Raw genomic sequence first — 16,001 nt, 5'->3', positions numbered from 1 at the left:
ACTTATAGCTGCCAAAATAATCTAACTGCTTAAATGTAATTGCTATTTGCTTAGTAACTATTACCAGGGACAGGAGGGGTAAAGGGAGGAATGTGGGGGGGGGAGGAGGAAGGGAGGGCTAGAGGGGGATGGGGGGTGAGGCTTAACTGCAAAATGCATAAAAGAAAAAAACCTGTTTCTGTTGGTGTGCTTTATCTGAGACATGTCAGTCTCCTAGCACCGCTTTGAGATCTCAAATAAACTTTAAAAAAAAGAAGAACAGGAGTACTTGTGGCACCTTAGAGACTAACAAATTTATTAGAGCATAAGCTTTCGTGGACTACAGCCCACTTCTTCGGATGCATCCGAAGAAGTGGGCTGTAGTCCACGAAAGCTTATGCTCTAATAAATTTGTTAGTCTCTAAGGTGCCACAAGTACTCCTGTTCTTCTTTTTGCGGATACAGACTAACACGGCTGTTACTCTGAAACAAATAAACTTTGTTTGCTTCTCCCCCTGGTGTGTTTATTGGCGCGAAGCACACCAGGCAACGAACCCCGCTGTTGCTGTCCTCAGGCACTCTGTGCCGGCAACAGTCTTGGCGCCCAACGTGGGGCTCGAGGCTGAAATTTAGCCTTGCCCGGACCCCTCTCGGAGGTCGATGGATTACGGCGACGACCGACGCCCAGCGCGCACCGGTGACTTTACCGGGGGCCTCGGCGGAGATGTGGTTTGGTCGACCCCGGAGGGCACAACGGTTGTCACGGAGTATTGGGGGACTCAGGGCCCTGCACCCCCGGCCTCCTGCGATTCACCATGACTCTCAGCCAACCAGTAAAGCAGAAGGTTTATTTGGATGACAGGAACACAGTCCAAGACAGGTCTTGCAGGCACAGACAACAGGGCCCCCCTCAATTAGGTCCAGCTTGGGGTCCCAGGGCATCCCAGCCCACCCCCCTTTGGGGGGTCAGAGCAATCTCTGCCTCCCAGCCATCTCTCCAGCCCGCTTCCAGCACTCTGCCTTCAGTGACCCCTCCCACAGCCTTTGTTCAGTTTCCCGGGCCAAGGTGTCACCTGGCCTCCAACCCCTTCCTGGGTTCTCATGTTACACGCTCAGGTATTCTCCGGTCAGTCTCCCATCCCCCAATGCAGACTGTCCTAGCCACACCCGCCTGTCAGCATTCACAGACCACAGTAAGAACAGGCCCAGTTCGTCACAACGGTGCAACGCGCTCGAGCAGTGGAGAAGCAGCTGCGGGCGACGGTGGGGAACCGGTCCTGTGGATAAGGTAGGAACAGTCCAGTGGGGACTTTACCTGTTTTGACCTGGGGACGCCCAGAGTCTCCCTAGAATATGGGGCAGGGACAAAGTACTGCAGGCAGGGCAAGGTGTACGCCCTTAGAATGCATTCTGGTGAACTGGAAAGTGTTTGAGTCCGATCCGTTGATTAAAAGTAAACTGAAAAGATTCTGTACAGTAGACTGGCCTCAATATCAGCTAGAGGACCAGGAAAGGTGGCCACCGGAGGGATCACTTAATTATAATACGATCCTTCAATTGCTTCTGTTTTGTCAGCGTACGGGTAAATGGAATGAACATATGTATGTACAGTTGTTTATGTTGTTAAAAGATAGGTCAGATCTTTTGCAAAAGTGTAATTTGACTCCGACAGGTTCGGTAGTAACTACTGTTAGTCCCCAGAACCCTCCCCCGGTTGTGATGGCAGAGTCGGTGTCTCCTTCGGCTCCAACACCCCCACCATATAAAGACAGGGTGCCTCGGGCTCCAGAGATTGCCCCTCGGTGGGATTCTATCCATTAGTTACTGAGACCGTGGTGGCCCGCCCAGGATCACAAAAACGCCCGGCCACTACTATGCAGGTCTATGTGCACGTGCGTTTTAACCCGGTGGACCTAGCAGCCTTTAAGGCACAGGCAGGGGAATTCTCTACGAACCCAAGCAAGTTTATCTCAGTCTTTGAAGGGTGCCTGGCTAGCTGTAAACCTGACTGGGATGATTGTAATGTCCTTATGCGGACCCTGCTGTCTGAGGTGGAGCGTAATCAGGTTGTGTCTAAAGCAAGGGAGGAGACACAGCGGAGACATGATCTGAATCCAAATCACGTCCCGGTGCCCGCGGACATGGTCCCCCTAGCAGATCCCGGGTGGAACCCTAATGACCCTGTGGGCCAAACCCGTCTCACCTCCTACAAGGAGCTCCTTTTACATGGCTCCGACACTCGGCTGTCCGACATAACAATTGGGCTAAGCCTTATGAGCTAGTACAGGAGCCACAAGAGAGTCCGGTTGCTTTTCTGCAGCGTATTCGGGATACCATCAGGCAAACGACTACTGCAGACCCCGCTGAACGGGAAACTGAGGCAATCATAAAGGGTATCTTTACCAGCCGTGCCGTCCCTGATATTAAAAGGAAACTGCAAAAAAGGAGGATTTAATGGGCATGACCATGGCACAGATTTTGGAAACTGCAAACAGGACTTACAGCCTTAGGGAGGGAGAAAAGGAAACGAGGCAAGTGAAAATGATGGTTGCAGCAGTACAGGCTGGTGGCAGGGGAAGATTTCAGGAAGGTGGAAGGGGCCGGGGAATGAGAGGACGTGGACGTGGGCGCCCTGGCTCACAGGAAAGGCGTCTGGGTCACAACCAGTGTGCCAGATGCCGAAAGGAGGGACATTGGAAAAATGAGTGCCCCGAAAGGGAAGGTACCCCTATGATGGCAGCGGAGAACCAAGAATAGGGGTGTCAGGGGAGACGGACTGTCCTGCCCCCGGAACCCCGAGTAAACATGCGGGTGGGAGATTCGGACATAGACTTTTTAATAAACTCTGGAGCTGCACAAACCGCCATAAACCAACCCCTTCAGCTGCCTGTGTCAGTGTCCCTCACTGTGGTGGGTGCCACAGGGAAAGGAACCAAGTGCCCAGTGTATGCCCCAGCAGAATGTGCTTTGGGAAACAGAACTCTATCTCACAGACTGGTTTACCTCCCCGATTGTCCAACGCCTCTACTGGGACGGGACCTGCTTTGTCGCTTAGGTGCCACCCTGCATTTCACCCAAGATGACATAACCCTCACCTTACCCCCAGAGAATGCCTGGATAATGACACTTGCAATTGAACCCTCAGCCATGCAAGCCCCAGAATGGAGTGAGTGGGAGGACCAGGTGTATTCCCTTGTCTGGGCATCAGGGGTCCCAGGAAAGGCAGCCCGTCAACCCCCTGTTCATATTCAGCTTCTCCCAGGAAAAAGCCCAGTGCGAATCAAACAGTATCCGATCAAGAGGGAAGCCAGAAAGGAACTGCAGGAGACTATAGACCAGTTCCTAAAGTGCAGGGTACTTCGAGAATGCCAGTCAGCCTGGAACACTCCCATCTTGCCTGTACGAAAGCCCAATGGCACATACCGGCTGGTCCAGGACCTGAGGGCGGTTAATGAGCGGGTTAAGACTCTGCACCCCCTCGTTCCAAACCTGTATACGCTGTTGGCCTCTATAGGGGGGCAGTACACCCATTTTTCTGTCCTAGATTTGAAGGATGCTTTCTTCACGATTCTGGTCGACCCCCAATCTCAGGAGATTTTCTCCTTCGAGTGGGAGGACAACAGAAGGGTTCAAAAGCAGCTTTGCTGGACAGTGCTGGCCCAGGGATTTAAAAATTCCCCCACTCTGTTCGGCCAGGCCCTGGCTAGAGACTTGGAGGAGTGGAACAACGAGGACAGGGTCCTCCTCCTGCAATATGTAAATGACTTGCTAATTGCTGCTGTGGTTCTAATCCCCTGTCTCAGAGCTACTGTGAGTCTCCTGAACTTTGTTGGACTCCGAGGATACAGGGTAGCTCAAAGCAAAGCTCAAATTGCGCTTTCAGAAGTTTGGTATCTGGGATTTCACCTAAGGCAGGGGGAACGTCAGCTTTCAAACAAAAGAAAGGAGGCTATCTGTCAAATTCCTATCCCTAGCAACCGTAAACGACTCCAAGCATTTCTGGGCATGGCAGGTTTTTGCAGAATATGGATCCCAGAGTATGGACTGTGGGCTAAACCCTTGTATGAATGTGTTAAGGGAGCAGATCATGACCCCTTTCACTGGTCCCCAGAAGCGGACAGGGCATTTAAAATCTTAAAAAGGAAACTGATGGAAGTCCCAGCCCTAGGTCTGCCGGACCCCACTAAGCCATTTCAACTGTATGTGCATGAGAGAATTTGACACTGGGGGGAATTGTGCAAGTGTATATTCCCCATATGGACCAAGCCCTGCTGGATACTAAGGGTGGTCTCTGGCTTACACAGGCTCGGGTTGCTCGGTATCAGGCAAAACTTGTAGAAAATCCTGAAGTTACCTTACAGACCTGTCCCTCCCTTAACCCAGCTACCCTGTTACCGGAGACAGAGGAGCAGGAACACGACTGTTTGGAGATCATAGATGTCCAATACTCCAGCCGCCCGGACTTAAAAGATCAACCCCTCCCAACTGCAGATTCTGAGTGGTATACAGACGGCAGTAGTACAGTTGTAAACGGGCAAAGGAGGGCTGGCTATGCTATTGTATCTCTCCACGAAACCGTGGAAGCAGAGGGTTTGCCTGCTGGGACATCAGCCCAGCTGGCTGAATTGGTAGCCTTAACCCGTGCACTTGAACTGTCAAAAGGAAAAAGAGTTAACATTTTTACTGATTCCAGATATGCCTTTGGAGTACTACATGCTCATGCCGGTCTGTGGAAACAAAGAGGAATGTTGACAGCCCAAGGCTCTCCGGTTAAACATGGGCCTCAAATTCTCCGGCTTTTAGAAGCGGTACAGCTCCCCTCAGCAGTAGCAGTGGTGCACTGCAAGGCTCATCAAAGGGAAGAGCAAGATGTGGCTAAGGGTAATGCCAGGGCGGACAGAGAGGCCAAGCGAGCTGCTACCCTGGAACCACAGGAAGCTGAAGATGCCCATATGCATGCCCTCATCCCATCAGTGGGGGAGCTCCGACCCCTCAGTACTCTCACGAAGAGAGGAACCTGGCCGACACACTTAGGCTCCAGGAAAAGGAGGGATGGCTCCACTCCACGGAAGGAAAAATCCTCCTACCAAGGAATCTAATACGGCCAGTACTACAGAAACTACATCAGTCCACCCACGCAGGAAGAGAGGCTCTTACCCAGCTTATGAATAAATATTTTCTAACCTCTGGACTTAGACCCCTGGCCTCCCAGGTGCAGACTGAATGTCTAGTCTGCCAAAAGAACAACCCTCGACCTAGAGTGTCAGTGTCACCAGCCACTCTGGAACCTACCCCAGGCCCAGGACTAGTTTGGCAAATCAATTTTACTAAGTTCCCCCGGACCCAAGGATTCAGATACCTTCTCGTCTTGGTGGATCGCTTCAGCGAATGGCCTGAGGCCTTCCCATGCCGTAACAACACTGCCAAAACAGATCATTCCTCGCTTCGGACTCCCGCAGGGGATGGAATCTGACAACGGAACACACTTCACATCTCAAGTCGTTCAAAAGATATCGGATGCCCTGCAGATCCCCTGGAAGCTCCACACTCCATGGCGACCGCAGGCCAGTGGGGCAGTGGAACGCACAAATCAGACACTTAAGCGGCACCTCTCAAAGGTCTGCCAAGAGGCTTCCCTTAAGTGGCCTGATGCTCTACCCCTTGTTTTGCTCCGCATTCGCGCTCTCCCAAAGGGCAGGTTAGGGCTCAGTCCCTTCCAGATTATGTTTGGAAGGGCATGGCCTATGAACGGTACACCGGTTCTGGCAGGGGAGTGGGAGGTAAGCTGTGGTTTCTTATCTCAGTACATGTGCTCTCTGTCTGCTGTTCTTTGTTCTCGCCACAGGTATACCAAAGATTTGTAGCCTCTCCCGCTGGATGCCCCGATCCACTCCTTGCAGCCAGGTGACTCCGTACTCGTTCGGACCTGGAAGGACGAGCCTCTCCAAGAGAAGTGGAAGGGACCCCACACCGTCCTGCTGGTCTCCCACACAGCAGCAAAGGTCGAAGGACACAAAAACTGGATCCATCACTCTCGTGTAAAAGCAGGGCCCACTCCTGAATGGTGGACCGTCCAGTCTGCAGAAAAGACTGCCAGCGACGACCTGGGACTTAAACTGTTATTCAAAAGACAATAAGGTCTGTGGGGAATGCCCTGTAGCCTCTTTGGACAGCCGCTGCACCCTCCCCGCGAGAACTCTGAGCGTTGGTTGTGTTTATTTTCACAGGGCCGGCCTAACCTGGTGGCCTGGTCCCTTTTGCTTTTAGTCTGCCTGCTATTGGTAATTGTTATTTTGTGGGTATTTGGGGAATTGTAATTGTTAGGCCTTAGGGTCACCTGCCCAGCATGAGTCCAGGTCCAGGGTCTGCCACAGTGGTGCTCTTTGCCATAGGGACACTCCTTTCGTTACCTCCCGTTTCCCCCCGACCACATGCGGATGGAAAGGAATCCCTACTAACTTGGAAACAAACACATATGTGTCCTTGAAGGTTTGCTTTGCCCAAGAGTTTAACCTCTCTAACTGCTGGGTATGCTCCCAAGTCCCACACCACGCAGCAGGGTTACCCTGGAGAGCAGTTTCCCAAAATTGGTCAGATATCTGTTGGGGATGGTTCAGTAGGGGAAGAAATACCTTGGGTACCCGCTTGTCGCAAAACTGTACCATTGAATCCCAGTATGCATTAAGGGACGACCCCTGGAAGCCGCAGACCAACTCAACGCAGATCCCTTCCCATATTAGGCTGCGGTCAGTGGCCCCCGGGTTGGTGTGCTATAGACAGTTCAAGTCCAGCAATCACACCTTGTCCGCTGGGAATAGCACCTGTCAGTATTATTTATCCCCTGACAGTAGCGCCTCCATCCCTGTCTATGTTAATGGCAGATCCAACTCTACTGCCCGGTTCGCAACGTTTAATGACAAAAAAACAAATAGGTGGTGCAGCGGTTATAATGGCTTGGTAGGAAATGGCCACTCCTTTTACATTTGCGGAATCTCTGCCTATAAGTGGCTACCGCATCGGTGGTATGGAAGCTGCTATAAAATAATAAATTAATGGAGATATCCCATCTCCTAGAACTGGAAGGGACCTTGAAAGGTCATGGAGTCCAGCCCCCTGCCTTCACTAGCAGGACCAAGTACTGATTTTGCCCCAGATCCCCAAGTGGCCCCCTCAAGGATTAACTCACAACCCTGGGTTTAGCAGGCCAGTGCTCAAACCACTGAGCTATCCCTCCCCCCTCTCTATGATATCTTGCCCCTCCCCTTCGTGTCCTCCCTAAACTGCCCCCTGGCCGCCCCAGACAGCGTAGCTCTTTGTATGCCACCCCAGAGCCCATTACAAAAGGAGACAGGTTGGGTATGATCCTCCTCCCATCCTATGGGGTGGGACGGCTAACCCAATTTTATCGTAGGCTCTCTGTGTTTCTCACCAAGTTCGCCAATGAAACCTTGGCCATAAAAAAAAGCCTTAACTCAGAACTTTACCAGCTCCGGTTGCTGTCCCTGCAAAACTGACAGGCCTTAGATTATGTTTTAGCTTCCCAGGGCGGGGTGTGTGCCCTTATTGGAAGTGAATGTTGTACTTATGTCCCGGAAAACTCACAGGACATTAATAAGCACGTCCTGTCAGCCGAACAGGCTTTTGAGCAGTGAAAGGCCCAGGAAAGGGAACCCACAGGTTTCGATTCCCTTTGAAGTTGGTTGCCCGACCTGGAAGGACTGGGGGGTGACCTTGTGCGTCTCCTCCTCGCAGGTGTGGTACTGTGCCTGGTCACCCTCCTCCTAATTGCTTGTTTTAAAGTGCTCCTCCGTAAGCTTTGTGCCCCCTGTTCCCCAAAAATCCCGGCATACCCTCTCATTGAAAACCCCAGCTTCATGGCACTCAATCGTATCTTGTCCACAGAATATGAGAAAACTCAGCCAAAAGCTTGTTGAGTATTCTCAAAGGAGGGAGTTGTTGACGTCACTAGGCCTCACCCTAGGTAACTCGGAAGGGTAGATGACCACAAGTGTCAATGAAGCCTTCCTGCACTAGGCCTAAGTAAACCAAACTCTCTCCTTCCATGTTCAAATAAACTTTGTTTGCTTCTCCCCCTGGTGTGTTTATTGGTGCGAAGCACACCGGGCAACGAACCCCACTGTTGCTGTCCTCGGGCACTCTGTGCCGACAACACACCCATGCAATCAGGAACATCCACCCAAAGCACCTGAAGGCAGGTGTGTTGTCTTGTTGTCACATTCCCAGCTTTGCCCAGCTGGCAGAGGGTTTGTGGCTCCCAAGCGCTGTCTCTGTGTCTCACCCGACATTCATCCAGCAGGGATGGGGAGCAGCTTGTGGCTGTGGTCACCGTGTGATTGTGCTCAGTGGCCCCTTGGCCTGTGGTTTGGGGTCCGGCCCTGCCAGTGTAAGCGGGGGAATGGTCCCGCTATTGTGGGGAACTTTCCTGGCTTCTGCACTACCCCGGTGAAGTGGACTAGCGAAAGGATCTGAGTCCTCGCTCCCACTTCCTTCACCCAGAGCCCTCCCTGCCCTTGAGGACTCCCCTTCCACTCTCCTGTCTGGCAGAGTCCTCATAACCCCGACAAGGCTGGGCCCAGGATTCCTGGGGGGCTCGACCCCCAACCCTGCTGTGGTCACCTAGGACAGGGGCTAGGGTGTCCCCACTCCGGGGTGCTCTCTCTGCACTGGGCACCTCCCTGACCCACATTTCATACAATTTAAAGCAAATACAAGTTGTTTAATTAACAATTAATCTAAAGAAAAGAATAAGGAAAAATGGGAAAGGTTAAAGGAAAACACATCACCCCGCTCTGTGGCCGGGAACATCACAACCAGTGTCTCTGGAACGTCAGGGCAGGTCACAGGCTGTTCCTTGTAGGTCCCAGGCTGCTTCTCAGGCCCTGGCTGTGCTGCAGAGACGCTGCGGGTTGGACACTTGCTCGGGCGGTGGCCACACGCTCTCAGGCTCTAGGGGGCAGGACCCTAGGGTTACCATATTTAAAATATAAAAAAAGAGGACACTCCACGGGCCCTAGTCCCGCCCCTTTTCCACCCCCGGCCCCGCCCCAACTCCGCCCTTTTCCCACCCCTTCCCCCAAAGTCCCCGCCCTAACTCCCCCTCCTCCCTCCCAGCCACAGGAAAAGGGCTGCCCGAGCGCTACCGGCTGGAGCCTGGGAGGGGACGCGCCCAGCCGGGGGCGCAGGGTCTGGAGGCTGCCCGGCAAACTGTGAAGCCGGTAGCGCTCGGGCTTCGGGCAGCCCCTATGCCTCCGGACCCTGCGCCCCCGGCTGGGCACTTCCTCTCCCGGGCTCCAGCTGCTCTGCTCCTCCCCTGACTCAGACTTCGGCTCTGTTTAAGAGCCAAGCTGCCCGAGCCAGCGCTACCGGCTTCGGGCAGCCCCCGTGCCTCCGGACCCAGCTGCCGGCCGGGCACTTCTTCTCCCCGGCTCCAGCTGCTCTGCTCCGGCGGCGCAGGGTCTGGAGGCAAGGGGGCTGCCCAAAGCCGGTAGCGCTGGCTCGGGCAGCTTGGCTGTTAAACAGAGCCGAAGTCTGAGTCCGGGGAGGAGCAGAGCAGCCGCGGGAGGGGAAGTGCCCGGCCGGTATTTTTCCCGGACATGTTCGGCTTTTTGGCAATTCCTCCCGGACGGGGGTTTGATTGCCGAAAAGCCGGACATGTCTGGGAAAAAACGGACGTATGGTAACCCTACAGGACCCTTTTTTCCAGCGTCGCCCCCGCCCTGTCAGGGTTACGATCCCCCCCAAGTCTGGCCTGCAGAGCCTCTTGGCTGAGGCGTCTCCCTGCGCTGGGCCACTGCCCAGGGTCCCCCTCATCTCCCCAGCTGCTCCCCGCACCCGGCTCCGGACGGCTTCAGCCCCAGCTCCACTCGTCCTCAGCATGGCTGCTGCTGCTGCTCTGCCTCCAGCTCCCTGGGCTGCGCCTCTGGCCCCCGGCTCTGTGGCTGCAGCTCCGCTCCCAGGGCAGCTCTGCTCTCTCTGGGCTGCGCCTCTGGCCCCTCTGGATCTGGCCCGGCTCTGCTCCCCAGCTCAGCTCGGGCCCCTGCTCTCTCCTTAGCTCGGCCCCCCTCTGTCTGACCCAGGCCATTCCAACTCACACAGAGGACGGGACCCCCCTGGCCTCCTGTCATGCTGATTAGCTGCCCGCCCTGTCAATCAGGCTGACCTGGAGCATTGGCCTCTCCCCATTGTTCCTGGGGACTGTCCGTCTCAGGGTCCTGATTTGCCATCGACCCCTCCCCTTTTAGTGCTGGGAGCAGCCAACCAAAACACCCCCACTGAGTGTTAGTACGGGGGCAACAGTCCCCTTACACCAGCATCTTCTGAAAACTGACAGGAGCCAAACCCCCTCCAGGCCAACCATCTTTGTGGGGGTCTATCCCCTGTGTGGGGGGAGGACAGACCAGGATCGCCGGGCCATGAAGCTGGGGTCAAGTCAGAACATTGGTTATATGCCCAGTGCTCGGCCCTCGGCTGACAGTCAGATCCAGGGTGTGCCCAGAACAGGGCGGCCCGGGTGGGCTCCATGTGGCCAGGAGATCACACACGTATGTGTCCCTGGCACTGGTCACACGGACGCTGAGCTCCCCCAGGATAACAAACCTGCGGGATTCCAACCCCATTAGACACTGTGAGACACAAGCAAATCCGCAGCATGGACCCACCCAAAGCCGGAGGACAGATAATGATAACACGACTCAGACAGTAATAACAGCAACCCGTGACATCTTCCTACTGCAGCGTTACCTGGAGGCCCCAGTTGTCACGGAGGATGGGGGAGTCAGGGCCCTGCACCCCCCACTTCCTGCAATTCACCGGGACTCTCATCCAGCCAGTAAAACAGATGGTTTATTAGACGACAGGATCACAGTCCAAAACAGAGCTTGTAGGTACAGAGAACAGGATGCCTCAGTCAGGTCCATCTTGGGGGTAGGGAGCCCAGACCCCGGTGCTGGGCCTCCCTCCGTTTCCCCAGCCAGCTCCAAACTGAAACCCTCCAGCCTTTGTCTCTTTCCCGGGCCAGGAGGTCACCTGATCTCTTTGTTCTCCAACACCTTCAGTTGGCACCTTGCAGGGGAGGGGCCCAGGCCATCAGTTGCCAGGAGACACGGTGTCGGCCATTCTCTGTGGAGACCCCTGCACACCCCTGCCCTCTCGGGCTCTGCAACAATCACACCCTTATTCCATCACCTAGATACTTAAGAAATGCATAGGGGAAACTGAGGCACCCACACAGTATTCAGAGAAACATTAAGACCATTCCCACTTTGTCACAGCCAGTCTGGAGGCAGGGTGCGTAGGACTGGGCACTGCACCCCCAGGGACAAGAGGACAGGCCCTGTGGCAGGGAACTCACGCTCTAGGGTCACAACACCCCACACCAGGCAGATGAAGCAGGTAAAGGGGGTGGGGTGGGGATGGGGTGCAGGAAAAGGTTAAGGGAGCTCATTTAGCGCAGGAGGCTGGAGCTTAGCTCACTCACAAATCAGGGCCTTCGACACAGGGTTGGCAGGTGTCGGGTTTTCGACTGGAACGCCTGCTCGAAAAGGGACCCTGGCAGCTCCGGTCAGCACCGCCCACCGGGTCATTGAAAGTCTGGCCGGTCGGTGGCGCAGCAGGGCTAAGGCAGGCTCCCTTCCTGCCCTGGCTCCGCGGGGCTCCCGGAAGTGGCCGGCACGTCCCTGGAGCCCCTAGGCGCAGGGGCGATAAGGAAGCTTCACTCGATGGCCTCACCCCGAGTGCCGGCTCTGCAGCTCCCATTGGCCGGGAACCATGGCCAATGGGAGCTGCGGGGCCTGTGGGCGCAAGCAGCACACAATGCTGCCTGGCCATGCCTCCTCCTAGGGGCTGCAGGGACGTGCTGGCTGCTTCTGGGAGCCCTGCGGAGCCAGGGCAGGCAGGGAGCCTGCCTTAGCGACGGTGTGCCGTTGACCAGGAGCCGGCTGAGGTAAGCGCGGCCTGACCAGAGCTCGCACCCAGAAACCCTGCCCCAGGTCGGAACCGCCTCTCACACCGAAATTCTCTCCCAGACCTCACACCCGGCACCCCAACCCCCTGCCCCAGGTCGGAACCCCCTCCTGTACCCTAATCCCTCCAGACCCCACACCCCCACCCGCACCCCAATCCCCTACCCCAGCCCTGAGCCCCCTCCCGCACCCAAACTCCCTCCCAGAGTCCGCACCCCAACCCTCTGCCCCAGCCCGGATCCCCCTCTGGCACCCCAAACCCCTAATCTCCAGCCCAATCCCAGAGCCCGCATCCCCACCGGAGCCCTCACCCCTCCCTGCACTCCAACCCCCAGCCCCAGCCCAGTGAAAGTGAGTGAGGGTGTGAGAGCGAGCGACTGAGGGAGGTGGGCTGGGCTGGAGTGAGTGGGGGTGGGGCCTTGGGGAAGGGCATGAAAGGGGTTGGGTCAAGGGCGTTTGGTTTTCTGCAAGTAGAAAGTTGACAACCCTATTTAAGGACCTTTGAAAAGCAGCCTCCTTAGCACCGCTCCTGATACCAGGGGCCAAGGCGCCCCCGGACATGAGAACCACAATAGGCCAGAGCAAAACGCTGCATTAGAAATCGGAGCTCAGGCTGCCAAGCGAACGATAGCTGACAGACAGGAGATGTGGGAATTAAGGTTGTGCCTTCAGCCAGCAACTGGTGTTCATCCGTTTGCACCACACACACACCTGTAGGCAGGGCCACTATTTCCTTGTCTGTCTGCCTGTTTAGCGTCTCTCGGTCCTTACTGTGCCCATCACCGTGGTGCCTGAGTGGCAAACCAAGGGTTTGACGTGTGCATATGAAACTGCCTGACTGGAAGGACGTGGTTTGGTGTGGATCAGTGACTGCTGGGGCGATTGGTGGCAGAAGGCTCTGAGGGCCTGGCTCATTCCGACCTGGCTCATTCCAATGGCTTCTACAGCTGACAGCAGCCCAGTCTCCTGCCTGGGTCCGAGGCAAACCAGGAAGTACAGGACCACGGTTAAAAAGAGCAGCTCAAAAGATCATTTTCGCTGAGCCCAGCCCTGCACAGATTTCCAGCTTAGGTTTGCATTTTCAGCAAAAGTTCTTCTTGATTATTTTCTCCCAACCCCCTTCTGCCTCCATAATAGCCAGCCACCCCGTCAGTCGCATCCTGGGGCGCTCCAGGGACAGCGTATGTGCGTGTATCTGTACGTGTGTACATATGTGTATGTGTACATGTGTGTACGTGTATGTGCACATGAGTGTGTGCACATGTGAGTGTGCATGTGTATGTGTGTACATGTACTCCAGTCAGATGTAGACATCTGGATTTCCTTTGAAAGAATTTTCAAATTGAGCTGATCAAGTGCAATGGCAAAGCACCCAATTCCTCTGCCCCCCAACTGCCTTCGCTGCTTTAACGTACAACCTGCTCTGCTGACACCTCTGACTCCTGAAAGCCCTAACGCTCCAGGGGAGCAGGCCGTGCCCTGCCCTGCCCTGCCCTGCCCTGCCCTGCCCTGGCTGCCCCGGGTGTTACCTCGGAGGGAATCGTTCCAGATTCCAATGAGTGGCAGGTCCAGGGAAGAGCCTTATCTGGGGGAGGCTGTACCAGACCCGCCCGACCCAGGCAGGCTCCCAGGGACTCTCTGCTCGGGGCTGATAAGGCTCCTTAGCAGTTTCTCTCCAAACAAATTCCAGTTCAAGACACCTGAGAGCTCCACAGCCGGGCAGCATCCCCAGAGCGCAGCAGGGCGGGGGTTAGGGGGAGCAGTCGGTAGCAGCACCTGCCCCTCGTACGGCAGGAGCGAGAAGTGCCAGCCTCTCTGCACAGAGGAGCAGCGTTCAGCCTGTGCCAGACGTGCTGGGATGATGGGTAAGAGCGGGCTCGGAGAGCCAGAGGGTCTGTGGGGCAGCGCTGGGCCCTTCTGCTCCGCACTAGGGCCGGGTGGGCGTGTTCACCTGGGATTGGAACCCACCGGCACTTGTGGGTGTGAATGTGGGGCTGGAACGCAACGTGGGGCGCTCCCACCTCGCCCGGGGGCGACTGGGGGGAAGGGCAGAGAGACACCTGGGCTGAGACCCCCAGCTCCAGGGAGACAGTCACCCCGGCCCAGCCGGGTTAAATTGCCCAGCTGTGTGACAGCCCCCCCCATCCCCGAGGGATTCCCCCCCCGGTATGTCACAGCAGGGTAATGTGCGTATTGAACGGCAGGGGTTGCCAGGGACTGGCTGGGAGAGGCCTTTGGGGATGGAGGAAGCAGCACTAAGGTACATGCCAACGTCCCTACAGAGGAGGGGCCGTGCCCCGCAGGTGTGGGGCAGGGAGCTGGGACACTGCGCAGTGGGTCATTGTCTGGCCCAGGCCCTTCCTAGCAGGAGGCCGAGGCATTTTCTTCTGGTCATCTTCCGCTGCAGCTTGGCCACGGGCCCCCATAGCCACTAGCCCAGCCAGGGATCCAAGTCGGGATTGTCACGGCTGGCTCCTCCCTGCCACCAGCAGCTCTTCACTGCCAGGGAATTCCTGAAATCCTGTGTGCCCCTCCCCCACCCACCTCCTGGGGCTGTGAGTGCCCCCCCTGGACAGCCCCTCCCCCGAGCTCTGAGTGCCCCTGGCCAGTCCCTCCCCTCAGCCCCCCCCCACTTCCTGGGGCTCTGAGTGCCCTCAGCCAGTCCCCCTCCCAGACCCCGGGGCTGAGTGACCTTGGCCAACCACCATCCCTTCAGGAGGAACTCCCAGTACCCACCCAGCCCCCACACCACAGGGTTCCCATCCCTGCGGCTCTGTGGCCATACCCCCACCAGGGCCGGCTTTAGGCCAATTCAACCAATTCCCCTGAATCGGGCCCTGGGCCCAAGCCCCGGTACGGTGTACTGGCAAGAGCCGGTGAGCTGTACCAGGGTGGCCCGGCTTCCCCAGGGGGCAATTTAAAGGACCTAGGGCTCCCAGCAGGGGCCGGAGCCCCAGGCCCTTTAAATTGCTACCAGACCCCCACTGCTGGAGCCCTGGGGTAGGGCTGCGGGGCTCTGGGGGCTATTTAAAAAGTCCGGGGCTCCCGCTGCCTCTACCATCCCGGCCCTTTAAATAGCCACTGGAGCCCCGCTGCTTCCCCAGGGCTCCCGTGGCTATTTAAAGGGCCGGGGCGGTAGAAGCAGGGGAGCCCTGGGCCCTTTATATAGCCCCCAGAGCCCTGGGATAGCGGGGGATTTGGGGGCTATTTAAAGCTGCCTCTGCTGCACCCCGTCCCCGCACCAGCCCCGCACCCCCTGCCCTGCCCGCAGCCAGCCCCGTCTCCAGCCAGCCCTGCACCCCCTGTCCGCAGCCAGCCCCTGCAGCACCCCTGCCCTATCTCCAGCCCCGCCCCCCCTGTTCTGCCCGCACCAGACCCACCCCCCTGCCCTGCCTGCAGCCAGCCCTGCACCCCCTGCCCACAGCCAGCCTCTGCCGCACCCCGTGCCCTGTTTCCAGGCAACCCCTGCCGCACCCCCCTGCGGCCCTGCCCAAAGCCAGCCAGCCCCACACACCCCTGTCTCCAGCCAGCCCTGCACCCCTTGCCCTGCCTGCAGCCAGACCCTACCTCCAGTGAGACCCTGCCCTGCCTCCAGCCAGCCCCATGTCCACTGGTGCCCTGCAGTTCCCAGGGCAGTAACCCTGCACACCTGTTTCAATGAGGGGGGCAGGGAGCAGCTGGGACCCACACATGTGCACACCACTATGGTGACCAGACAGCAAGTGTGAAAAATCGGGACAGGGGGTGGGGGATAATAGGATCCTATAAGAAAAAGACCCAAAAATCGGGACTGTCCCTATAAAATCAGGACAGCTGGTCACCCTAGCACACCCCCAGGGAGTGGCGGGGACCCACACACGTGAAACGGAGCTCATTAATAACCGATCAACAGCATATATGATGCAATGTACATAATATATAATTTTATTATTTATATAGTTATGGAAAGTAAATAATACATGGAAGAAATGAAAGGTTTTTTTTACACTTTTTTTTTTGTTAGTCATCCCTGCCGGGGCCCCGACAAAAATGTTCAAATTG

At 56.4% G+C, this 16,001-nt stretch overlaps 1 long non-coding RNA gene across 1 annotated transcript; it reads left to right on the top strand.

Moving 5' to 3' along the window:
- Window positions 1-1,236: 1,236 nt before the first annotated feature.
- On the top strand, window positions 1,237-8,069 carry LOC128824910 (uncharacterized). Its single transcript, XR_008442544.1, has 2 exons — window positions 1,237-1,267; window positions 5,825-8,069. It is a non-coding gene; the product is annotated as an uncharacterized LOC128824910 (long non-coding RNA).
- The last annotated feature ends 7,932 nt before the right edge of the window (window positions 8,070-16,001 follow it).

The sequence above is a fragment of the Malaclemys terrapin genome, chromosome 16 (genome assembly GCF_027887155.1).
Source record: "Malaclemys terrapin pileata isolate rMalTer1 chromosome 16, rMalTer1.hap1, whole genome shotgun sequence".
In the NCBI taxonomy this organism is placed as follows: Eukaryota; Metazoa; Chordata; order Testudines; family Emydidae; genus Malaclemys; species Malaclemys terrapin.
The sequence above is the reverse complement of the archived record's forward strand: the minus strand, read 5'-3'. Positions and strand labels throughout refer to the sequence as shown.